This window comes from Neopelma chrysocephalum, unplaced genomic scaffold (assembly GCF_003984885.1).
Source record: "Neopelma chrysocephalum unplaced genomic scaffold, ASM398488v2 Primary Assembly neopelma1_22b, whole genome shotgun sequence".
Lineage (NCBI taxonomy): Eukaryota > Metazoa > Chordata > Aves > Passeriformes > Pipridae > Neopelma > Neopelma chrysocephalum.
Window position 1 is genome coordinate 1,505,806 of NW_020897690.1, and position 26,673 is coordinate 1,532,478.

General features: G+C 36.6%; 1 long non-coding RNA gene across 1 annotated transcript in view; it reads right to left on the bottom strand.

The window, feature by feature from the left end:
• Nucleotides 1-10,334: 10,334 nt before the first annotated feature.
• LOC113965102 overlaps nt 10,335-26,673 on the bottom strand; it is a 32,118-nt gene continuing 15,779 nt past the window's right edge. Inside the window, exon 5 of the long non-coding RNA XR_003533438.1 lies at nt 10,335-11,277. This is a non-coding gene — a long non-coding RNA (uncharacterized LOC113965102). The remainder of the gene's footprint in view (nt 11,278-26,673) is intronic.

The following is a 26,673-nucleotide window of genomic DNA, read 5'->3' on the forward strand; positions in this document are numbered from 1 at the left end:
AATGCTCTGGTTCCTTGCAAAAAAAACCCCACGTCCTCCTTTGAGCGAGAACACGTGTGCCATCTGTCATGTTGCCCGCTGTCTGCCGTGGGTAGAGCTCATCCCGCACCACTTGGCTGCGGTGTCAGCAGCCCTCCTTCAACTTGTGTGAAACACTTGTTCCGTGCTACTCTGTGTCTGTAACTTTCTCTTTTGCTTCTCTCGTACAAATCTGTTACAGTCTTTCCTATTTTCAAGTACCTCGTTTCTCTGTCAGTGGAGATCTGCAGGTTCTGAAAGGTCAAAGAATCCTGCTGTGAAAGGTTTTTTTAAAAGCTGAGTGAAAGCAGGGCTGGGGTTGCTCAGCCTGGAAAAGAGAAGGCTTAGGGGGACCTAATCAATGTGTATAAGCACCTGAAGGGGGATGCAAATAGAACAAAGCCAGGCTCTTTCCGGTGATGCCCACTGACAGGACAAAAGACAATGGGCATAAAATGAAACACAGAAGGTTCTCTCTGAACATCGGGAAGCACTTTTTCACTGTGAGGGTGACTGACCACTGCCTACCAGTCCTCCACCTCAGAGATACTCATAAGCCACATGGACATGGTCCTAAGCAACCAGCTCTGGATGGTCCTGTTTGAGCAGGGGTTTTGGACCAAATGACCTCTAGATGTCCCTCCTAACCTCAACCATTCTGTGGTTCCATGTTCTGTTCCTTCTCAGTTTTGACTCCTGTAGTCTAAGTTCTTACATACACCTTTCTCCCTATAGCAGAATTACTTTCTTCAGCTGTACATGCAAATGTTTGAGATCGTTGTTGGAAAAGGAATTTGCCTCATTCTTGGGCTGCTCTGTGTGCATGTGTATGTGTGTATACCTGCTTGTATTTACATGTATGTGGATACACGTTCTCTTCCTGATCGTTCATTACCTTCCTCACTAGGCCATACCTAGTCTGGCAAAGACCTCCCCTTCAATTAATGCTTTGTGGGTGAAGTATGATGGATTCATCAAATGATTCCCGGAGTTGTCCACCCGTTGGAAAAGCTAACTTCCATAAGTCCATTGGCTGAGAAACAGGTCAAGGCCTGAGAGTATATGCCATAGCTCACATTAGAATTCTAAAGTATCTGACTCTGGCCTATGGTAGACATATTTTTTCTTACCCATATTTCACTGAGGGATTATACAACATTAGGTCTTAAAAACACTATTTCACTTTTTTTTTCCCCTCCCCCCCCCACCTAATACATGCCTAACATCTGTAGTGGATAAACTGTGACAATTATTCATTGAATGCAGAGAATTTCTTTTCCATGCATTTCACTTTCTGTATACCACGGTTAGCTAAATACCATCTGTATGCCTGATCAAATGAAAGCTGGCATCTTTTTGATCTTAATCGAGCTGCTGTCTAGACTGAGACAATGAAAACAATTTACTCCATCAGTCCTTTAGTAGAAAATCCATACAGGAGAAAATGGGGATAGCTAAGTAACTCTTAAATTAGTATAATCCTGTTTTCTTACTCAGACAGTTCATGGTTGGCTTTAAATAACTTTTAAAGTGAAATAAACATTTTATATAGTTTTGTATGGATTTGAATAAATCCCTCTAGATCCTATTTGTTAGCTTTGAACTTTATTCTCTTTGCAAATAATGGAATATGATTGTTAAACTTTTGCATTTGAGAAGCCAGGGTTGTCTTCTGCAATAGAGTACAAGCCTGTATTCTTGAAATATTTTATCTTGAAATTGAAGGAGTCACTTTATATTTACTTCTTTGTAACTAAATTTATGTACAGCCACATACACAACACTGTGCTATATTTATTTATACAGTTTTTGATGAAGCTTTACTGCATAAAATGTATGTAAAAGATAGTTCTTGCACTGCAGCCAAGTAAAAGTATCGTGGGAACAGCGTGTAACATGCAAAACAAATAAACTGGATAATGACGGATGAGGTCTAGAGAAATGTCAAGGGGTTTTTGTGTTTTTCTTATTTCTACTATGAATATTTCATTTGAAAAAGATACAGGATTAATGTATTACTGTTAATAGATTACTAAATTCACTGGAGAACTTAGTGTAGAAAAGAGATGATTTGGTATATGCACTGAGCAGAAGATATGAAAAAAAAAAAGACCACGAAGGATAAGAAGCAAAAAGCACAGAGAATACTATCGAAATCCTGGGAGGTACTGCAGGAAAAAGTGGGAATTATAGGGAGATCAGCAATCAATGAAACATTGGAAACTGAACATCAAGGGTTCAAAGATTCCTTCCAATCCATATCATGTAGGAAGATTTAATGGTCCTGCTGTCCCAAAGAGTAGGGTTTTTTTTTTAACCTATTAGAAGGGAAATTCAACAAAGACAAGTTCTAAGCTTTGCCCCATGGCCTGCTGAAGGTGGTTTTACAGTGCAATTTTGCTGTTGCAAGATTTTCGATCTGTTTGTGCAGTCTGTCCACTCTTCTTGACCTGTATGAAGGGCAGGGAAAAGGATGGTTTACCTGTAGCTCCATCTAAATTATACAGTGCAGACTTAGTTTTACTGGAATGTATGTACTTTTGCTTTAAGTGAAATAATCTCTTTCAAATAAATTCTTGTCTAAAATTCATTACCTTGTAAACAGAATATCAAGGTTGATTTCAATACACATTTGCATAAATAAAATACTTAGACTATTAAAATTCTTTTACGCATCTTTATTATTATACAGTGGATAATGTATCCATGACACCATACTAAAGGAGACTTCCCAGCATTGCCCAGCCAGGCATGAAAGGTTGTATAGAAGGATCAGATTAAAAATATAGAAAGGGGATAGAAGAATAGAAAGAAAGAAGAAAGATGTGGGAAAAAGAGGAAAGAAAGCAAAATGAGAGCTTGAACAAGAAAAGGAGGCACAGAGGAAGATGTAAGAGTGTTCTGATATGGACAAAGTTTTGGAGGTAGGTTTAGTGGTCAATTAATAATGTGGCCCACACCAAGAGCTTATGATAGGGAGGGAAGAAGAGAAGTTAAGAAAAGTCAAGAACCTGAGATGTGGAAAAGACAACAGGTTCTATCTAATGAAGAAGGCAAATCGAGAAATTCACATGCCTTCTAATTTTGCCGCCAGTAGTATCCCTCAATGATGCTACTATTTTGGGGTATATATTACTATTTGTTTTATATAAATTTTACTGTATATTTTTATTTCATTGTATCTTATGTACTAAATATATTTACTGTTATATGAAATTTGGAAACATCAAAATGGCATTTCTGAACATTTACACGAAGATTTTATACAAAAAGTTTTTCAGCTATTCATGTTTTCCTTTCAGTTGTGTGAAATCTGAGAAAGTGTGGGAAAATATATATTTTAATTTTAGCAGAAGTAGTCCAAGAATTAGCTTAGTAATTTCAAAATTAAAAGAGATTTTGAAAGTATAGAAAAATTTATTTCTTATTACTTCATAAGGAACAGATGTTCTGCATTTCAAGAATATTCACCTCCTTGGTATTTACCTTTTATCAAAAAGTTAAAATTACAGTGCTCACAATTAAGAATTGGTGTCAGGACATGTTAAGCAGAACAAAAATCTGAATAAATATTACTCAAATAGCTTTTCACATAAACCAGACAGACTGCTGTAATGAAGGGGGAGGGAGGATGTTTACTTTAATTCAAAAGAGATAAGTGCTCGTTTGTAAACAAACACTTATCGTGTTGTGATATTTTTAGAAAACACATCTGTGCACTTGTATAACTACATGCCAGCAACAGAAGCGTTTCTCTTCATGTGTAATACCAGTACTATCACAAACAAGATCATCCGTAATTGTATGACTCAGTATTGAATGTTTTAATGCGCAATATGCTGCTATAAATAGTTGATATCAGTGCTCTTTATTTCTCTTTTACTACAAGAATAAGCTGTACTGCCATGTAGTATCTTCCTATAGTGACTGCACCTATGATAGTGGGTCTGTACCAGTTTATTTGTGTCAGTACCTAAGTCTGTGCCATAAAATGACACATTTTTCATGAATCATAATTAAGTTCAAAGTACTAATAAACTTGTACTGAAATAAATTCATGTTTAATTAGAAGAACACATGATCTGGTACACTTTGAGGAATTTTTACGTGCCTTGCATGAGAATGCTTGCAGGTTTTACAAGGTGCAACATGAAGTAGAATCTGAATTAAAAACATAATTTTGATCACACTAATACTGTTGACACTGGAAGTAGGACTTGTCTGGTCCTGCATTAACAATTTGCCTTTCCATATAACTTTAGTTTTTAAAATTGAACTGATCCTTAGAATTTGGGGCTTTTTTTGTTTGGTTGGTTCTTTTTGGTTTGTTTTTTTTTTTTTTTTGGTTGGTTGTTTGTTGGGGTTTTTTTTGGGTGGAGGGTTGTGTGTGTGTTGAAGACTGAATTTTTTTTTCTTTAGCATTATATTTTTTTTGTATATCTATATGCATTCCTTTTATTGTAGAGACACCTGGTGGCCTTGAGATGTATTTACAGAAACAATATTTTCCTTTTTTTTTGCTGGGTTTGCTGGATTTGCTTTATCATTTATAATATATCACTTATTTAGAACCTCCTCCGTTATGGTACTATATAATTTGAAAATCAAATTGAGAACACTTACACATTATCCAGCATGTACTAGATATTGATTCTCATGGCTGATCATGATTATTTTTCTAGAATCTTCCCTGTCAGAGCTGTATGCAAGAGAGATTTGAGCATATTATAGACTAAGTGGAGTAAAAACATATTTCTTCCAGAATTTAATTTTTAGAATAATAGGTATTTGGTTTTCATGTTTTCAGTATTCAGTTTATATATTCTGTTTCTGATTTACCTTATTCTAAGAGACTGAAATAATGACCAAAAGATTCTGTCAGAACCAGTTTAATGTTCAGATCAACATGTTCGTATACGAAAAAAATGCTTTCTACAATAGAAACACTGGCAAGAACAGGACTGTTACCATAGAAAAGTTTTAATAATACTTCACGCATACGTCATTTTTTAAATAATAGGCAATTACAAGCAATTACACAGCATAATAGGTAATTACACAGGATATTATTGTTAGATCTCTTCTTACACCACTCCCAGACTGTCAGGCAGACAGTGTCGATCAGGTCCTGATGCAACGCCTCTGGTGATACAACAGCTTCTTCCAGTTTCCATGACTGTAGCTGTCCCGCCACAGTAGCCCTTGACATGCACCCACAGCAGGGACCTGTTCAGACAGCTCCAGCAGATTCCTGACCTTCTTGTAATGCAGCTGGGCACGGGCATAAGCTGCTGCAACTAAGTGGACAGATGCTGTTGTCCAGCCACAACCTTCTGAACCAGCAGCTAGGCTTGGGTTTTAGGTAAAAAAAAATAAAAATCTCCATCCAGTTTTTCCATATGGGTGTGTTCTGCTAAGTAAATTTTAAGTGCTAGATATCTATATTTTAGTAAGAGTGGGGGTGGGTGGGAGTCAAACTGAATTTTTGCTCCTAAAATACATGTCATTCACTTCAAGGAATACAAATAACATTCTTAACCAAATTTAGAATGTGGTTTTTACAGCTTTAACTGTAGGGAAACAAAATTGACATTGCAATTATTTTTGTTGGTGATTATCTTTCTGGGTTGTTTTTTTTTCATTCAGTAGTTATCAGACTTGTGCCCATGAAGTCATTTAATTAATGCAGTCATTTTTTATTTAAAGTAATGTTTGCAGACACTTTGAAGTAATTTTTTGTAATGCTTACATTTACACTTCAGTTAAGGAGTGGTTTGCACATCTGAATTTCTGTTATGCTTAGTGCAGTAATTTTCTGTATGTTGCCATGCTGATTTGATATACTTTGAAACTCTAAGAGAATAATTAATGCAAAAGAAATGTATGAAACTGTAGGGACCTGTCCTCTGCAAGATGTGTATTTAGCTTTATCATACTTTAATTTTAACTCTTATGCTGACTGCCAGAATACTTGCCCGTCACTATGACTATAGGAACCAGAACACATTCACAATATTTTAGGGAGATCCAGAGGAAATATAAAGAATTATTCGACAGTATTTTCTTCCTAACTTAGCCACATCTTTTTATAGCAAAAATATTCAGCATATAAGAGGCAAGAAGAAGAAAACAAAAGAAAATATGCTTTAAATTAATGTTCATTAACATAGCTGCTGGTGTAATTTAAGTCAAAGCACATTAGTAATAGTGTGGTCAGATAAATTTAGAGGTATTCTTGGTGTGCAGCAGATGTTACCTGGCAAATAAAAACCTTGTAACTTGAGTCAGGAGACAGGCAAAAAGTTGAAATTACACATGGATGAAGTAATTAGTGAATTCTTGAAGACCTGATTCAGAGTAATTTAAACAAGGATTACTTGTACATCTTGACAATTTTTAGACTTGGCCTAGAAAACTGAATGCCTGTATTTGCAAGTGTTGTTTTTCTTTAACAGAAAGATGGTTGCAGACAAAGAAATAATGCTTTTGGAATTTACATCAATTTGTTTGGCAAGAAGTTCTTCTGTAACTTGACGGAACTGTGCTGAATCCAGGATTGGAGAGCAAGCTTCCATTACTGTCACTCATTTAATAAGGGAATGTCCCCCCACGGTAAGGAGTGAACGACTTACATACCTCATAAGGTCTGAATCCACAGCAGATGTAAAGTAGAATTAGAATATGCTTTCGTAATAGATTTTATTGGTTAAAAAGAAAAAAAAAGTTTCCTTGCCTCTTAGCACTTCTAAATAGTTATCTTTCCCCTTTCAGACTTTTCAGTTATTGTCTGTATTTGACATAATAGTGTTACTAAAGCAATGGTTCCCTGCTGATGAAAGCTTTTCTTCATCATACTGATGACTGTCTGGTTGGGTGGTGTCATGTAAGTGATGACAATTGCAAGTCAGAAAGTTGCAAATCTGAAAGTGGAGCAGGAATCCTCCTCTGAGTGCCAGAAATAACCAGCTTCCAGCCTCCATCTTCATGGGAGTCTTGATTTTCTTACTCCTGATAAGCACAGAGTCTACCTGCACTCTTTTCATTACCGTTGAAGGTTCTTGAAGCTGCAGGGTCTTGGAGATGATCCTGTTGTTGTGGGATGTTAATAAGTGACCATCACCTCCATCATTTCCAGCCACTGAGGACCATCCCAGTGTGCCAAGACAGAAAAGAATCTCTGTCCCAGGCTGGTCCTTGGTATTGTCTCTGTTGACCCTTTTTGTGACCAAGTTTGTGTCTCTGTGGGCTATTGTTTATGGTTTTGTCCTTTAGTCATTATTGAGTAAAGAATACTCAATGCATTGAAAAGGTTCTTGATTCGATGATGATTTTAATGAATCAGGTGCTCTCCCCTTACACATGCCCTTACACCAAACTATTTCTCATCATCTCTGATGTTACACAGTCTGGTGACCTCCTCCTGCAGCCACTTTGCTTGGTCACAAGAGCAGGCTGGCAAGGAGTCCAGCTCTCCTTGCTCCAACCTCAGCCAGAGGCCCCAGACATCCCTGCAGCCACATCCCTGCAGAGCTACAGCTCCTCCAGAGCTCACACTGGTTCAAGGCCTCTGCTGTGCAGGAGCAGTTCCTCCAGCAGAGGTTGGGGACTATGCCCTGTGGGACGTCACCAGCGCTGCTGAGCACAGGAAGGTGCTTCTCAGCAGAGCACCTGTCCCCCCTTTTCTGTGCACTTTTCTGTGCCAACTGCTGCTGGTGACTCCCTGTGTCCAACAGTGCCCCTCACCCGTCACACCAGAGCAGATCTGTAATGGCTGTGAGGTCAAGAAGCAAATACACTGGATTTGGTGCACTGCACATTACATAAAGATTCCAGTCACGACCCAGGGACAAATGAAGTTGGTGGAGAGGATTACTGTGACTAGTGCCACCAAACATGGCATAAGATGGACATAAAGGGACTTCTGGGATAAATCCTGTTCCAGTCAGCTGACACATGGTGATGCAGTAACAAGCAGGTATAGTTGAGATACAGCCTTTGCAGAAGAGGGGTTCTCTCCACACAGATGGTCTGGACATGCTGAAGGCTGTCTTTGTTTATTTTTAAGACTTCCATATAACATTTTCATTAATTAAAATATACCTGCTCTCTGATGATAAAATAAAGTTTACATGTTTACCCAGTTCTTTAGATGCAGGGAAATATTTCAGCTTTTCCAGTTTTTTGCTTGCCCCCCCCCCTGCTTGTTCCCATATGAGTAACAATATGAAGATTCTATAAAGCAAAATTCTCAGAAAATCTTAAAGCATTTTCCTGTTTTAAAGATTGGGTAACTGAGGCACATAAAAAGAATGTGAGGTGTTTATGCACTGCAGCTTTAAGAGACAACCCAGGGTCTTGAAAAAAAACATGTCAAAAGCCAAAACTAGCAAAATCACTAATTGTAAGAAGTAGCCATTTGGCTAAATGCTTGGGAAATACACTACATTGTTAGTAGGAACCAGAAGTGTCTTACAGGAAAGAGAAAAATCTTTAAATGATGCCAAAGGTTTCTTCTCCTGTGATAACTACACTGCCTTGAAAATAGTCACAGCATATGTTTAGACCTTACCTATATTGTATCTCAAAATTAACAACAAACACATTTGAAGTATAAAAACTACATATTCTTGTCTGAAATACTGCATTTTGCTGGATATACTTTCATTCTTATTGCACCTACTCTGTAACATGGACATTGTGCTTGTGCAGAGTCCAGCTAATAATAATAATGATGTTATTTTACATAATCTTCATATGAAGAAATTACTTATGCCTGTGAAATCAATCAGACAGCTTTAGTAGATGGTAGCTAGTAGATTCTGATTATGCAATTCTTAAATATTGCACTCACTATAGGATAAATAATGAGGTATTAATAGTTTTCAGTTTTAATAAATTTTCTTAAAATATACTTTTAACCATTTTTAATTATTTTATGTTCTCAATTTAATTTTCATAATTATTCTTCAGTAAGCAAATCTACATAAATACCAGAGGTGTTGACATAAAATTTCATAAGCAAGCATTTGTATTAGAACTGGGATTTTAATTTTATTTGATCTTACCAGACAAAGTAGTCAGTAACTATTCACAACTAACTGTGTGTTCAGAATGCAGACTAGAAGTTGCATAGATACAATTTTCCAGTTATGTAAAGGGCAAATAGGCTGAAATATTTTTAAGGAAATAATTGTATACAAAATAAAAGAAAAAAAGTCAAATTTATTTAAATATTTTCCTATATGTTGTTATCCTGATACTGTGAAAAATCTGATTTTTCCCCTCACTAGGCTGTATTTCACACATGCAGAAAGCATTGTCAATGAGACACTACTCAATATCTGCAGGATAAATTGCTCTGTAGCTTCCTTAGTCTTTTTTTGGCAACTCCATGGTTAAAATTTTCTACAGTTAAAATGGAAAATGATTTTGCAATTTCCGGCTAAGGTGCTATACCAGATTAGATATGAGTAAAATAACTTCTTAATACTGCCCACTGTAATTTTAATACCTATAGATCTCATTAACTACACAAACATAATCCCATTTAGTTCATTCAAGTTTCTGTGTCACTATGCATATGATGACCACCACCATTCTTGAATCTGAACAGATTAATTTGTTACTGTGGGTCTGCATGTGTCCATATACCGCCAAATATATGTCTGTTTTCTTTCTCCCTCTTGTAATGGAGGGGATTTATAGACATACTGTAGCATGGGATGTAATATGCTTGCATGGTGAAAAAAAAAAAGAGAAATAAATTAATTTTTGTTTTATAAGAACAGTGTTATATTGTTTCAGATGGATATCCAGGCACGTTTTTATTTCTTTGCAATGATTCTGACATTTTTGCTTCTTCAAGGGCTGTTTGACAAAGAGGGTGATTAATTCCCAGGGTTTTTCTTTTCTTTGGTGAAATAGTTTCTAAATTGTGGATAATAGCAAACATCTGCAGAGCTCTATTTGTAGAGCCAACAGCATGCAAGTAGATTGTGGGGTGCTAATGTAATAGCTGTGATAAAAACCAGACACTGTATTAATGAAAACCAACCTCTTGGGCTGGTAACTATTATGATTTTCTGTATTGTATCTCTCTGTATACTTTCCCCTTTTGAAAGAAAGTCACTGCAGTATGCTATGCAGAGCTTAAACCATATCACATTCACCATGTTACCTGCAGGACATCTTTCCATATTTGCAGACGGGAAAGAGGGCCAGCAGCCCAAGCGTCTAAGACTGTGAAACACCAAGAGAGACCCTCGGGCCACTGCGAGGGCTGGTGGACCCGTGGTCTGTCAGAGAGTGGAGGGGTCTCCATCGGGATCTGTCAGGGCAAGGCATGTCAGCCAGTGCCTGTCCCACTGGCCCAGCCAGGGGCACTGGGGCAGACTCAGCCGCAGGCACTGGGCACCTCCCTGGGCCCATGGGTGGGCTGAGCAGAGCTGTGGGAGCTGGAGAGCAGCCCTGCTGCAGCAAGTGGCATTGTTCTGTTTAGATAGAAGGATACAGCAGAACCCACAGAGATCATTCTTTGTATTTAAAATATCCAAGCAAACATAACAGTACTGTGGATTTTCTTTTAGAGCCAGACATTTTCTGTCACTAGACAGTCAGTGCTGCACTGTGATGTCCTAGCTTTGTCATCTGTTGTCCTGAGATTAGAGGCTTAGAATCACAGCTAATGTTTTTCAACGGTTCAAAAAGTAAGATTTGGCTTCCCTTGCTGTAATCTGAAAGTATGAACATATTATCTATGGGGTTTGAGACATGATTACACATGCAAAAATTCAGCATTTTCCAGATAAGAGATTCAATATCAAGTAGAGAGATTTTTAGGATTTCAACCTCATGTAATTGAGAGAAATATAATTACAGAAGAATTTTCTAAACGCTGTCTCAAAATACCAACATTTCAAAAAGACATACTTGTCAGGAAAACACTTGTACAAAGTATAGCATTAGATAGACCATATACATTAATAAAATATTACTGGTTTATATAACTGGTAGTGCACAAAAACGACACACAGCTGGATGCCAGGCTGAGGCCCCCAACAAAAACTTTCTCAGCCTACTTTTTCACAGCCTGTGTAGAAAACATTCCTGTTGCCAGATGTTTTGTAGGGGTTAGATCTGTGATATCCCCTCTGGAATGATGGCCAGCATCTTTGTAACAAACAGCTTGGCTTATGTCTTAGCTTTCCAGCATCCCACTGATTTTCACAGAACTCTGTGTCCTCCTTTCAGACTTTGAAGCTGCAAAAGAAAGTAATGTTTTGTTGGCTTGTGAACCGGTCTGTCAACATCTTGGAACTGTAAATTACAGCATGCTTACTACAGTTTGCTTGGATTGGCAGAAACTAGTTGTACACATGTCAGCATCCTGTGATTATTAGCAGCAGCAGAAACTAGAAGAGCTAACATAATATGAGACTAAATTAGATATCTGGTAAAAATATTTTTGAGTGTTGCTGTTATCCCGTTATCCTGTTCTGATTCTTCCATTCATGTGAGAAATTATTCTGCTTTTATTGACCTGAAAACATTATGTTCTGGCAGGCAATCATAAAATATTGATTGAATTTCAAGAAAAAAAGGAACCTCCCAGCATTTTTACTTATAGTATTTCAAATTTATTTGCTTATTTTGGCACTCTCTTTTTCTCCTATATCTAAGAATTGGGTTTCTGCACATTTTTTTAAATATTCTAATCTGACAGTGTCTAGGAGTCTGAATTCCATATCATATGTAATTTACTTCCTGTGTGACATACATTATATGCATTTACTTCATCTGCAAAGGCACAAAAAAATATTATCATAAGGTTGTTGTGGGATCTAATATTTATGAAGCATGCTCTAATCCTTTCCATTGAGAAGTCTCATGAGAGAATATTTATGATATTCAGAATGTTAGCTCTGAAGAATATGAACATATAAACCAAACATCTAATTAAAAATCTTTCTATGTGAAGATTTTTAGTTAAATTAGTCAGTATTATATACGATCTATAGCTATTCTGTACATTAGACCAATATTAATATCAATATCAAAAAAGTATTAAAGAGTTTAAGTACTTAAAAAGGGAATGTGGGAGAAGTTGACACATTATATGAAAAAGCGTTTTTGTAATTCTGTCATTTCTTTATCCCAGATGTTACATTTCCCCTGGTATCATTGCTCATAAAGTACAGTTTAACTTTTTGTTTTATTATTTGTAATAAGGTCTGTCTTTATAGTTTTATCATTAAACCTTATAACACAACGTGGATGAATTAGAAACATCCATGAACATCAAGGAAAATGTGAGAGTTGGGTGTCCCAGGTAAAGTCTAGAGTAGGATTTAAAGGGCAGACTTTATTAACCTGCTATGCCAGTGACTTTCTGAGAAGTCACAGTCCCTGTGTTTTGCAGTCTTAGTTTCAAAAAAGGGAAACTGTGCTAACATTAATTTTCAGGAATTTAGATACTCTGAGAATCTTATGTTTCCAGCTACCTGAAGGAATTTTTTAACAGGATTTCATCAGAATAGTTTGTATCACTCCACGCTGATTTAGATATACTTTTATTAGCTTCTTACATTGAGAATATGGGTGCCAGTAACCGAAAATTAGTTTCTATACGAACTCTTCCATAGTGTTGCTAAATGAATACATGGTTTCTAAAAACTTCAGTGTTCTAGGGCTAGCATGCCTTAGTCTGCTTTATTTTAATGGAAGACTCACACCAAATCCAAATAGGTAGAAATGTGTTTCAGCAAAATGTTTATTCCCTAAAAACACATATCAGCAACAAAACTCATGATGCAAAAGTTCTGTCTTCAATTAATATTCCATGAGCGCAGAGAAAAGGGGCTTAAATTCTAATGATAGTACTACTTTGAAAATTAATAAAATACATTCACTTTTTCAGTCACCAACTTAGAATTTTGAGATGACTACATAATGGCACAAAGTGCTCTCATTTTATCCTTTCTAAATTTCCCCTCTATATTTTTACAGTTGATTGTTAGAAATTTCTGGATAATAATTGCTTTTTAGTCTAATTTCTCATAGGACAGGAAAATGCTTCTCTAGCTGTACAATGGACACAGTGTCTTTTCTTAGATACTGTAAAACCTTCTCTTTCATCACTTCAGTTGGGCAGCTTTCAGCACGAGATACTAGTGAGATACAACTGAGGGGTATGAAGATGTTTTTTTTGTCAGAGAATACATGTGTCAACAGGCTAGAAGTAGTAAACTCCCAGGTTACGTGTTTGCAACCCCTTTGAGAATGGCTCAGCCCTCTTGGGCCACACAAGCTGTCACTTGGGGAAGGGCCAGGCTCCTCCAAACAGGCCAACCTGCCATGCTGCTGCTGCTGTTGCTGGGTTGTCTTCCAGTTCCATGTAGCTGGCAGTAGAGAAAGGTCTTACAGTTCTAGTCAGTACTTTTGAGTCCTGGAGCTATTAGCTGTTGCTGCTCCAACAGTTGCACTTCCATCTGTTTTCACTTTCCATATCTTGCCTAATTTTAGTTTGTCTGCTTTCTCACACCTCAACAAGAATTTTCTCAGCGAACCAGAGCCAAGGTCAGACAGAGGGGCTGTACAAACCAGGGACAGCTGAACCCCACAGCAGAGGGTCACATAGCTACTAATGAGAAAAGTTACTGTGAGAAAAGTACTGGTATCAAAGCCAAGAAGACAGTAAAACAAAAAATCAAAGTCAGAGTGAGGAAAAAAGGGCAAAAGAACATAGTATAATTTTTTTAAGATGGATGCATCATAAAAGTATGATCTATTCAATGTCTAGCTTTGAATTTCACGTCCCTAAATTCAGCTATGAAGTCGTGGTCAAGTATAAAGGTACACTGATGAAAGATAACTGTCAAAGGTAACAAAGGTCAAGTATATATTCTTAAATTCCTGTATGGAATTAACTTTGATTTCTCTAATACAGTTTTGTTTTATATTGATTTGATTTAAAATATCCAATATTGACTGAAGTGGAAAAAAATACATCATTAGATGGGCCGTGGCCCTGTGGTATGACTAGCCCTGCCTGCCCCTGCCCACAGCCCAGGACCCCATTGTGTCCCCTGCCCCAGCAATGCCCCAGCCAGGCTGGTCTCCAGTTCCCCACAGCCCTGCCCTGCCTGGCCATGGGTCCCCACATGAGTCAGGCCCACATCTCAGCTCTGCCTGTCCCTAACCCCATCCCCAGGGAGCTGCCCCATGCTGCCCTGTTGCCACCCAGCTGCCTGCTCCTAACAGACCAGGGGGACCCCCCGCCACCATCACAGCCTCTGTGGTACCCTGATACCTTGCACAAAACTGTATGCAGAGCATATTAGCAGTAAGAAGTCCTATGCACAAGACTTCTCATCAAGGGATGTGATGTCCAAAAGAAATGCTACGGTTTTGTAATGAATATATCAGTGTCGATTCAAATGGCAGCTGAAATTTAACCATGAGGGAGGTAATACAGACTAGTTAGTACTATTGCATTGAGGCTCAGGACATTATTTGCTTTTTTTCATGGTTCTGCTACTGAGGTGCTTGTAAGTACAATAAAGTCAAATAACTTTCCACCTAAATTCTCTATGGGAAGATGAGAATTATGATGCTTTCACTTTTGTTGAAATCTGCTTTATAGAGATTTGGTGGGGTTTTTTTGCTGAAGTCTGTGGACAAGGAACTGAGATTTACTATTTCATACACATGTATAGTGTATCTCAACCAAAGCCTCTTGAAACAGTTTCTATAACTATTGTACTTTGCAATACACAGGTTGAATTGTTATTTAAGTACTTCCTTATTGTCCCAGTCTCATGGCAGATTTGGGCTGGGTGGAATTCAGTGAATAACTTTGTTCATCTTCACACTTCAATATCTGCTCAAAGTGTTTGTTTCTGAAAATAAACTAGGCAAGATTTCTGCCTTATTTGATTTTTAAGCTTATTTTGACAGTACAAATACTTCATATAACCATACAGTAATGTTGAATTTGGATACTCTAGTTTGACTCACAGTGCATGAAGTACATTGTGTTCCAAAGAACAGAAAAAACATTGTTTGTTATTAATTTTAAAGTCTTGTAAATATCATTATGGCTAAATAATTTACCAAGTGACTTAACTGTTTATCAAAATGTCCTTGGTATCCTTCATTTGTAACAGGTTATTCTTAAGCCCAAGTGCCTGTACCATTTTCTCAGCTTCATTAGTCATCTCCAATCAGGACTCTCTTACCTAAGCCATAAAAATTGTTAATATAAGTGATATAGAAGCTGATTTAATCTTTTCCCATGCAGGAGGCACATAGAGTCAAGTTGAAACACAGTATGTTTCTAACTACCTGGAAATGTCTATGAACGTTTCTCTCAGAATGTAGCCATATAACTGAACAACAAACATCTGAAAACAGCAATATGTTTATGTTCAATCTGCAAAAGGTGGCAGAACAGATGTTTCTCACTTAATTGGAAATGATAGCACATGTGCTGATTTCTCCCAGAACATTTTTGCTGCTGAGACAGTTTTATTGAGAAGTAAAAATTTTCCATTTACAACATTTTTTCTTTTTGTACTTTGCCATGGTGACAGGAGTCACATTTTAATGTAACTATAGCCATGACTTCTTTGTCAGAATCTGAATCTGTGGTTTCATACCTTATTAGATTTATAAAAAATGATATCTGTAGCACAAATATTGCTTGAGAAGCAAGTATTTCCTAGAGAATGTTTGGTTACTATCGGAACAAAAGAATAGAGGTAAATAGATAGGAAAATAGTTATTTTAAATATTATATAAACAATAAGGTGAATACAAAAATATTATCAAAAGTTCTAGTTGTTTCCATAACTCAGTGCAGTTCAGTTTTCCAAGCTAGCAATTTATTTGTACCATAGTATATACGGAAGATTTTATTGAAGCAAAGATTGTCTTGATTTCAGCACAATTTCGTATAGATAACAGAAATACATTTTAAACTGCTTAATTACCTATCTCTATCAAAATTCTCCATAACTCCCATTCTAGAATATTAATATTATCAGCAGAAAAAAAAAATGAGCTACCTGTGGCTATGTGCTCACAGAAAAAAAAAAAAAGGAGATACCAGATTAGCTTTTAACTTTAGTTGTAGTCTATTTCAAGAATCGCAACTAGATTCTAATCTTCTCCTGTTTGATATTAGGTTACCTATTCTCTTTCTTAGTTGTATTCTGTTGACTTTTACAAACCTTGATTTGTTTCCTACGTTAGTACAACTGACACACCATATATATGTTAAGAGAATTATAAAATACATAAATGTATAAATTTTGAGTAAGAAAATATTTGCACAGGTAGTTAATATTTTGTGATAGACATTTTTATATTGATGAAAATAAAAGTAATCTTTTTGGGCAAGCTTTTTGAAGATGTGTTATCTCTCCCAAAGATCTTCCTTCTTTTGTGTATTTAGATGATCTACATTTAACAAGGCTTTGATGAAAACTTGGATAGGGTATCTAATCAGGATATCTATTCAAAATGCAGTGTCTTCAAACATTAAAAATATCAGGCAAAGTAGGAACAAGCTATCACCACTTCTTTGGTTCTGTACATTATCCACTTTCCTCAAATGAGGAGCAGCACATTAAGATGACAGACTATATCGGTTCTACTTTTCAAGTTGCAGCTGTTGGCACTGGTTGATGGTAATTCTTTCATAGGATAAAGCATCAGCATAAACATAATATTTTCTGCTTTTTAGCCTCAGGTAAAAGGTTCCTATCTATGTTCTTTCTGACTTCGGTTAAATCTAGTCTTCCTCTGGCACAGAAAATATATTCATTTCAGTGAAACATAAATCCAATGAAATACTAGATGCTAGTAAACCATGCTAGTACAAACTAACAGTGTGCTTAGGCCTTTATAAAAAAAAACATGGTTTGAACTTTAGGAGAGGAAATTTTGTCATATATTTCTTAGTTTCATCTAAACGTATTGCACAAGTCAGAGAGAACTAAGGGGAAGTATTAGGTGACCGAGAGAGGACCAGAAGGAAATAATTTTCTATCCTCACGGAGAAATCTAGGGCTCTAGTGCAAAGCACTCAGGCCAGGTACCTTTGGCATTTCTACCTTCCCTGCCAGAAAGGATCTACAATTTGCTGTCTCCTCACAGCTGCCCAGGGAGACCCTCAGCAGGAAATGTAGCAAAAGCTAATACCAATGCAGGTGTTCTCACTCAGCATGAAAATCAAAAATCCACAGAATTATAATCTGCTGAAAACCAGTAAGGAAGAAAAAACTCATGCCAAAGATGAGGTGATTTTGTTATTTCCTGAGTGTTTTCTTGAGTATGAAAGCCTATTAATATCAAGCTTTTGAATCTTTTCTTTACTTCTGCCTCATATGCTTGTATATTCTCCTTTTATTTATACACACAACTTTAAGGAGTAGTAATCAGCAGGTAGTAGGTTTCATCTCTTATTTCAATGAATATCAGCTTGCCATCTAATTTATGTCTTCATATAAATTAAAATGCTTTGTAGTCAGACTATAAAATTAATTTTAACACAAATATTTCCACAGTCGTGTGTGAGTGTGGGGGGTTTTTTTCTGCATTGGAGAGATATTTGGTCACAAAATACATAGCAGAACATTGCACTTATTTATGAATAAAACAAGGCTGAAACTACACATAAGTTAAACTAGCAAATTAACTTCTTCAGGCCGACCTCAATGATTCAAATCAGCCACAGATATAGAAACATTACATAGAAAATATGTGCGTATAGAAAAAAAATGGGAAAAGAAATGGTCTATCTGTCTTTTAAATCTATTCTTTCAGTCATGGAACTGTTGACAACCTGATCACTCGTGTTCAGGGTTGCCAACAGATATAACTAGCTGAAGGGAAATTTTTACAACTTACATTCAGCAGCAGTCATTCTCATTGCCAGATGAATTAAAGCAAATACTGACACATTTAACAGAAAACAGCATTGTTTCTTGTTCTTAAGAAAATGGTTATTATATCTAGTGTTCTGAAAGCTTTTCTGAACATCATATACATAGAAAAATTATGAAAGTTACATGGAAAGTTTCTTGGTTTGCTTATTTGAAAACTCAAAAAACAATTTCCATCTCACTTGGTCCTGTCATCCCTTCACAATACTGCGTACATTTCAGTTTGTCTGTTTTAGCTTAAAATGATAAACAGTTGCATAGTTTTGATTTGTAATCAATAAGGCATTCCTATTGTCAGTAAATCTTTTCATTGTAGTAAACTAAATTTTTACAACCTGTCACATAATATATCAAATTTTTTATTTTAAAACTGATTGTATTTTCCTTTCTTACCACCTTTCTGTCTTTAATTGATCTCTTGGAGGGTGAGCAGAGAGAAGAAAAACAAACAGCTGAGCAGAAATGTGCAATAGAAAACATACATTGAGTATTTCTTAGTCTTCAGAGACATATAACCAGGAAACATTTTTTATACAGATCCTTTGATCTTTGCAGATAAAATCTCTAGGTGTACAGATGTGATTAAAAGTATCCTTTAACATTTCCATAAGACTTTTTGTAATTAATTTTAATTAATAACATTTTTTAAGACTGTATTACCTGGAAAATTTCAGCTATAACTTAAACTTCTAATACAAGATGAATTCATACTTGATTAAGACAAGCAGTCACAATGATGTTGGCCTTAACCAAACTCTGTCAAGTGAAAAGCTGTTCAGGTATAAGCAGGCTTTAACTCTTAGTTTGTAGAACAGTAGAACTCAAGGTGCTGAGAGATTCAAGGCTTATCTCTGAGATAGACTGATGGTAGCCATCATCCAAGTAAAAAAATTAAATTCATCAGTAATCTAAGTACGCTTGAGTTACTGTATTAGTTTATAGATGGTTTCTGTTTCTAATTTAATATCTAAATTTGCCCACATATTTCTTGTCTTTGCAAATTCATATTTTTAGGCATGTTTTTCATTTACAACACAGTTTTTAGTGATTACGAAAGCTGAGTCTTCATAGCTAAATTACGGGAGATGGAGAACAGATCTTTTGTGTTAGAAAATTATCTCTCTCAACTCTAACACTGTTTTTCTTTAGAGAAGTAATGGAGGGGAGATTAGCAGAACAAGGAATGGACAAGTCTCACCATAGAACAATTTCAGAGTGGATGCTTGCACTGCAAAATATTTTTTTTTTTTAGAATACAAGTAAAGATGCCACTGTAAGGGTGAAGGGATCCTTCCTTGCAGACATTTTCATACATAAATTTGGTTGGCTTGCTTTCGTTTCCCCTCCTGCACACACAATTGTCATATATTAATCCCAACTTCATTTAATTATTCCAAATATTAGAATGATAGGTTAAGTTACTAATATTTTATATTTTTAAATGATCCTTGTAGCCGCTCACACTATCCCTTTGAATCGCATTAATGAATGAAGGTTCCACAGAATGGTTTTTATTCTGTTTCTCTTTTGCTTTCCTACCCTTTGTTTCTTGTTCAAAAGAAATGCTAGACATCAACTTAGGTCAAGTTAAACAGTACAGAATGTATTTCTTTGGCTTATCTATGACAGGATCTTGGATATTGGGAAAGTTCATCCTCTCATTTCTTCTAGGCATTCTTGTGCTTAAGTATGATGGAAAGCCACTAAGAATAGAAAGAGAGAATTAGATTAAGCAGAAAACACTAGAGAGAGGATAATCTGAAGCAGTACAAGATTGTGCTGAGCAGTTTGCTATTGAAAAATGTGAAGTTAAACTGTAAAAGAAGGTGCTAAATGAGAGAGTAAATGTTTTGTTAATGTATAGACATCAGTCTTAGTACTCCTTTAAAAATTACAAAGATACATAGGTTTCTGACAAAACCAGAATGCAGGTAATAGGCTATTCTACTCCATTTCAGTAAAAAAGTTGTGCAACAACATGGCCAAAGGTCTAATCACATTAATATGGAAAAAAAGTTGAAACTGGACTCAAGTATCCCATTGGTATGTTCCCATTGAACATAACCATTCAAAATAAAATTCAGTCAACTTAATCTTAATAATTTCCTGTGAAATGGATATACTTTTCAGGACAACCCACAGCAGTCACTTGCATATGTGTTAACTTCAGGGCTCTCAAGAGTACAGTTAGAATGGCTTTGTTTACCAAGGGGCTCCTCATTAATGAGGGATTATGTGGAAGAGTCTTTTTTAGAACAGATGTACTGGAAGAAGTGTGGGTTATTTTAGATACAAGACGTTTGTGACAATCTTAAGCCTCAGCTGTGTCATGCTGTCTTCATGGGTCTTGATCTGTTCAGACCATTGCTGACAGGTAAACTCTGAAATGTTAATAAGTATGGCTGTGAGACTAGATGGAAAGAGCCTGAAAAATTGTGCATAGTACTTTTAGTAAGATGATATTTTAAACTATAAAAGAGATTGGTGTCTTTAGATTAATGTTAGCTCTCATTTAAAGCCAATTCTAGTACAAGGACTGGTGTAGTACTTGCAGACTATTTGTAATATGCAAATATATCCACAAATACTGTTCCTGCTGTCATGATTGAAAGTGATTTGCACCACAACTTTAATTCAAGACATTTGCTTAACACTCTTCCCAGACCAATGCTTTTTTGTTATTGTTGTTGGTTTTTTTTCCTCTAATACTTTTTTGTAATATTGTTGGAAGTGATGTATATCTCTTTGTGGTACTCTCTTATGTTGTATATAATAGTCTTAGGTGATTTTTAGAATTGATATCTGAGGAGGAAAACCTGAGAAATCTGAGCATATGAAAGATTCATCAAGAAATATATTTCCCCTAAACCTGTGAAGCTTCATAATTATTTTAGTGGGGGACCTTTCCCATTTTTTATCACAAATATATGTAGAAATTACTTGTTAACTTTTATATGAATGCATTGATTAGTACTGATTCATTCAGACTTTTGTGTTTGAAGGTGATAAAATGAAAAATCATGCCAAGACTTTTTGTTCTTTGCACTCACATATGCAAGTCTTTCAAATCACTGCTTTCCTGGACAAATCTAAACCTCACAGTAGCATCCCACCTTAATGAAAGGTTTGTGCTTAATGAAAGGTTTGGCAGTGCAAAAAAAAGAAAATGTCTCATTTATTCTTAATTTGATTTAATTTAAAATTCCTCTAAATTATGTTGCTGCTATTTCAACATTAAATTATTTCAACACTAAACTGTAGTCAAAAATATAAATTATGAAAGTATACTAGTATCTTTTTTCCATCAGATGTACCAGAAATTTGTAATTATATTTTAATTGAGACTTTACTTGGAAACTATGCTGCTGAGTTATTTTTAAAGTATGGAAGGGGAAAAATTTATGCAGGTATTCAGTAGAAAATAATATGTATCTCTCAGAAGGAGATCAATTGCTCTTGTTTTTTTACTTTTATTTCTCATCTTAAAACTTCTGGTGTGTCAGGCCACCTAGTCCACCCCTCAGCCCCCTCCTGCAATGAGCCGGGACATCTTCAACTAGATCAGATTTCTCAGAGCCCCATCCAACCTCACCTTGAATGTTTCCAAGAATGGGGCATCCACCACCTCTTTGGGCAAGCTATTCCAGTGTTTCACCACCCTCATTGTAAAAAATCCACTCTCAAATCTAAATCAACCCTCCTTCAGTGTAAAACCATTACCCCTTGTCCTATCACCACATGCTCTTGGAAAAATAACCATCAATTGGTCAGGAGATACCTGGAATAAAATCAGGAACAGATGAACTAACTGAGGTGACTAATCCTGATTTTCCTTTTTCTTGATCATAAACCACTCAAATTTTGGTGCCATGTGGAAATAGCTTCCCATGCACAGGAATCTTCCAATTTAGAGCCTATTTTTACAACCTGCTCTGCTGATATTTCCGCTTGTTGGGAATCAGGAGTAGTTCTGCCGAGCTGAGGCTTGTTGAAGTATACTTATCCATAATGAGCAATCCATTTTCAGGTGTTACATGTTTATTTTCACTAAAGAGTGTAATGAACAACAGAGAGTTAAGTTTATATTTACAGAGAATCTTTAAGCGTTTAAGTAGTTTCACCACAACTTTGCTTACGACATATTTGCTGCTGCAATATGAGCTGAAATGTATTAATAGCTCAACATCAGCCAAATGCAATACGTATTTTTTTCCTGTTTCATTTCTAATAAGCAGAGAAGTTCAAGCAGCATGAATCTGTACAAGATAAATTGTCTACATTAATCTGCTATCCCTGTTTGCACTCATGAATTGATCTAACTTTCACAAGTGAAGATAGAACTGAAAACTGAGAAGCTGAGTAAACTAACCTCTGGACAAACTTCTTCCTGTTATACTTTATCACTATGCTAAAATAAAAGTAAGAATTTTTTAAGACATTACTGTTTGATGTTTCTTTTAAGTTTTATGATCTCTTTTAAAGTTACTTAGCTAGGATTGAGGTGTTACATGCATAAGTGGTTTTATTAATGATATCCTGTTACGTCTGCGTGTAACCTATTGTGGTGGCTTAACCCTGGCTGGATACCAGGTGCTAAAACCACTGTATCGCTCCCCCCTTCAGCTGGACAGGGGAAAGAAAATACAATGAAAGACTCATGAATTGAGATAAGGACAGGGAGAGATCTCTCAGCAATTACCATCAGGGTAAAACAGACAACTCAGGGAAATTATTTTAATTTCTTACCAACCCAGCCAGAGTAGGGTAATGAGAAATTAAACTAAATTTTAAAAGCACCTTCTCCCCACCCCTCCCTTCTTCTCAGGATTAAGTTTATTCCTGAATTCTTTACGTTCTTCCCCCAAGCAGCACAGCGGGACAGGAAATGGGGGCTGCAGTTACTTCATCACATATTATCTCTCCTGCTCCTTCTTCCTTGGGGGAAGGACTCCTCACATTCTTCTCATGCTCCAACGTGGGGTCCCTCCCATGGGAGACATGAAGTCTACATGGACTCCTACATGAACTTCTCCAACTTGAGTCTCTCCCACAGGCAGCAGTTCTTGATTAATTGCTCCCTCCTTTCTACTGGGTGTAGTCCTTCAGGAGTAGACTGCTCCAGCATGAGTTCCCATGGGGTCACAAATCCTGTCAGCAAACCTGCTCCAATGTGGATTCCTCTCTCCAGATGGTCACATGTCCTGCCAGGAGACTGCTCCAGTGTGGGCTTCCCACAGGGTCACAGCCCCCCTCAGGCATCCCACCTGCTCCAGCATGAACTCTTCCATGGGCTGGAGGTGGGTCTCTGGTCCATCATGGACCTCGACAGGCTGCAGGAAACAGCCTGGCTCACCATGGTCTTCATCACAGACTGCAGGGGAAACTGCTCCACTGATTGGAGCACTTTCTGCCCCTTCTTCTACTGACCTTGGTGTCTGCAGGGCTCTTTTTCTCACATGTTCTCACTCCTCTCTTTGAGTGCAATCGCTGTTGTGCAGGGTGCACTTTTCCCCCCTTAACTACAATTATCGCAGAGGGGCTACCACCATCACTGATGGACTCAGCCTTGGCTAGCATTGTGTCTGTCCTGGAGCTGGCTGGCATTGGCTCTGTCAGACATGGGTGAAGTTTCTGGGAGCTTTCCACAGAAGCCGTTCCTGTATCCTCCTCCCCCCACCCCCCATCTAAACCTTGTGAAAGTAAAGCTTTGCTATGTTTGCTTGTTTAGTACATGCTAGCACGTGGAAGAAAATGAGAGAAATATGTTATCCCTTTTTTGCATTTCTAGTTTTATAGAGAAATTCTAGAAAATATTTAGCCTGCATCTTTTTCGTGGTCTGTGTATCAAACAGAACTGCACTATATTTTCTTACACAGAGTAGTTTGTGTAAGACTTGTGAATTGAGATTTTGATGGTTTTGTTTAACTGTTTTATCCTTTCTGTAACTAACTATATCTTCACAGGTTTGCTTTTTTGTTATATAAGTTTGGGCTTCACTTTTGCTGCTGGAGAGATGGGATTTAAAATTACATGACATTTTTTGTCCCCATTTTCTTCTTCAGGCCTTGAAAGTACCTTCTGTGTCAAACTATCTTCTATGTGTTTTCATCATCTAAGGAAGCATGTCTGGGTTGAGGTATGGTAAGGGATGATCTCCTATCCTTATACTTTTAAAAGCATTATGGTGCTTATTGTTTCACTTGTATGAAATTGTGTGGAATAATATGAAATAGTAAAATTAAAAGTTAGTCTCATGAACAGACAACTGGCATATTTATGTGTTTTTTGAGAGCACTTGAGGAAGCCTAATTTAAAAAGATTACAATTTTATTGCTTCATACCTCTCTCAATTTTCCAATTCTGTTAATAAGAATGTTCCCATTTATTGCCATTTGTACTTGAAGTGCTTTATTGGTTTTGGCTTTAATAGTAATGTAATTTAATTTCTTGTATCTGCTAAGGAAATTGCATCAATGCAGTAAATATTCTATGTTTTGAAAAAGACTTGCTCTAACTTTTCCCTCTGAGACAAATTATTTAATCTTCTTCATTGGCTCGGTAATCCTAAAAAGGATCTGGTCTCTTCCTTTGTGACCCCAAAGGGATGAGTCTTGACATTTAAAAATTCAGAATTTGGCTTTCATGTTCTCTTGATGTTTCTTTGTGGATCTTGAAAAAAGCAGGTCAGGCATGCTGCCAAAGTTCAAATGTACTCAAAGTGAAGGGACACTATACCACTCTAAACAGGGGTGCAACAGCAGAGTTTACAACTAAAACCATGTTTTCACGTATGTTCTAGATTTTTGCTGCTATCTATAGTATTTTTCATGTTTTCTCAGTACAATTTTCTTACAAAAATAGTGACCAGAGTCTCATTCTCTTGATGAATGTATGAATGTTCTTAGTATGAACTAAGAATTGTTTACATACTCAGAGACTTCTAGGAAGACAATTCAGTTCCCTAAGTCCAGGACAAGTGTTAGCAAGCTTGCTTTTGCAATGTCTGTTCCACAATTATTACGGTGACCCAAAGCAAGGTCAGTGGTCAGATGAAACTGAAAAGGAAGTATATATTTTCAAGTAAAAATACAAAAATACCTAACTATTCCACTTATTTTTTTCAATAAACATTTACAATTGCTTATCAAATGTAGCACCATAGGTGTGTCAGGTTCCTTCCTACCTTTCCCTAATAGTATTTCAGAGTAATTTCCCTGGTAATTCCCTGGATTCATGAAGAGTTGCAATTCAGAAACTTACTTAGTATGGAAAGCTTTTGAGTTTGTTGAGTATTGATTTTTTCTTTTTTTTTTTTTAAATTGATTCTCTCATCAAAGTCAGTGATAGTTTTTATCAAAGTTTAGAAAACCCAATTCATATACTAACTTCCCAAATTGACAGCATAATTTTTTAATTAAATTTGAATGCATCTTTTACAATGATACAAAATCAAGATTCCTCCAAGAATTGGTGATGACCACAGAACGTAACAGAATAGAAGCTGATTTTCGGTTCACAGAATCACAGAATATGCTGAGTTAGAAGGGACCCACAAGGATCATGGAGTCCAGCCCTTAGCCCTGCACAGGACCATCCCCAAGAATCACACCATGTACCTGAGAGTATCATCCAAACGCTTCCTGAGCTCTGTCAGGCTTGCTGCTCTGACCACTTCCCTGGGGAGCCTCTTCCAGGCCAACTACCCTCTGCATTCAGAGATTGCAGTAAGTGGTGGAAAGTGAATGTCATGAATGGGTTTAAATGTGAATAGTTACAAGAGAATAACATAATGTCTAAGTTATGATGTGTATATAATTTTATTTCTAAAATGCGAAGAGATTTCCTACAGTAGGGATAATGGAATGTAGCCAGAGAGTATTCCAGTGGGAGATGAAATCTATGTAGTTGCTAAAGAAGCCATGGAAGAGGCATAAAATAGCTATTGCCTTATTTTAATTTTTGGATTTGGGTTTTGTTGGATTAAGGGGGTTTTTTTGTTTGTTTCTTTTTAATTTGATACAGACTTGTGGTTTGATTTTATTGTGGGGTTTGGGTTGGATTTTTTTTTTTATTTAGTTTGGGGTTGTTTTGTGTGGAGTCATTTTTTCCTTAGGCTTTTGGGGGATTTTTGCTTTGTTTGGGGCTTTTGGGTTTTGGGGTATTTTTAATATACATGTCTGGGTGGGTTTGGGTTTAGTTTTTTTGTTTCATTTTGTTTTGTTTTACCTATTTTAATGAATGTCTTTTGTCTCCTGGCAGTGGAATAGATTTTGTGAGTCATGCAAGTCACTGAATACCCATGTGATTGATAAGAGTGGGAGGATTTGCTTGTTCACTTCCTGAAAATAAATTTAAAAAAATTTTTAAAAGTCCAAGTATCAAACAAGAGAGGAGTCCTGTAGCTATAGCTACTATTCATGATGAAAAGACTACCTGCTATATTGCTGCTAAAAGTGTTGTGATGTTAGTACAGAAGTAGAGTTGTGTCCCTTAAAGCTATGAGAAAGGAAATCTGGCTTCTCCGTCTGAGATTGTGACATAGGAGTTGTCAGTATTCTGTATATTATGAGGGCTTTCTTTTTTTAATGAGAAATATTTAGCTTTTCAGAGCTATGGCAAGTCATTTCAGCTGTGTGTAACTATATCAGTTTTATGTCTTGAGGACCTGCTGTTTTGGTGGCCTGTGATATCAGTCTTGGGACAGCAGTG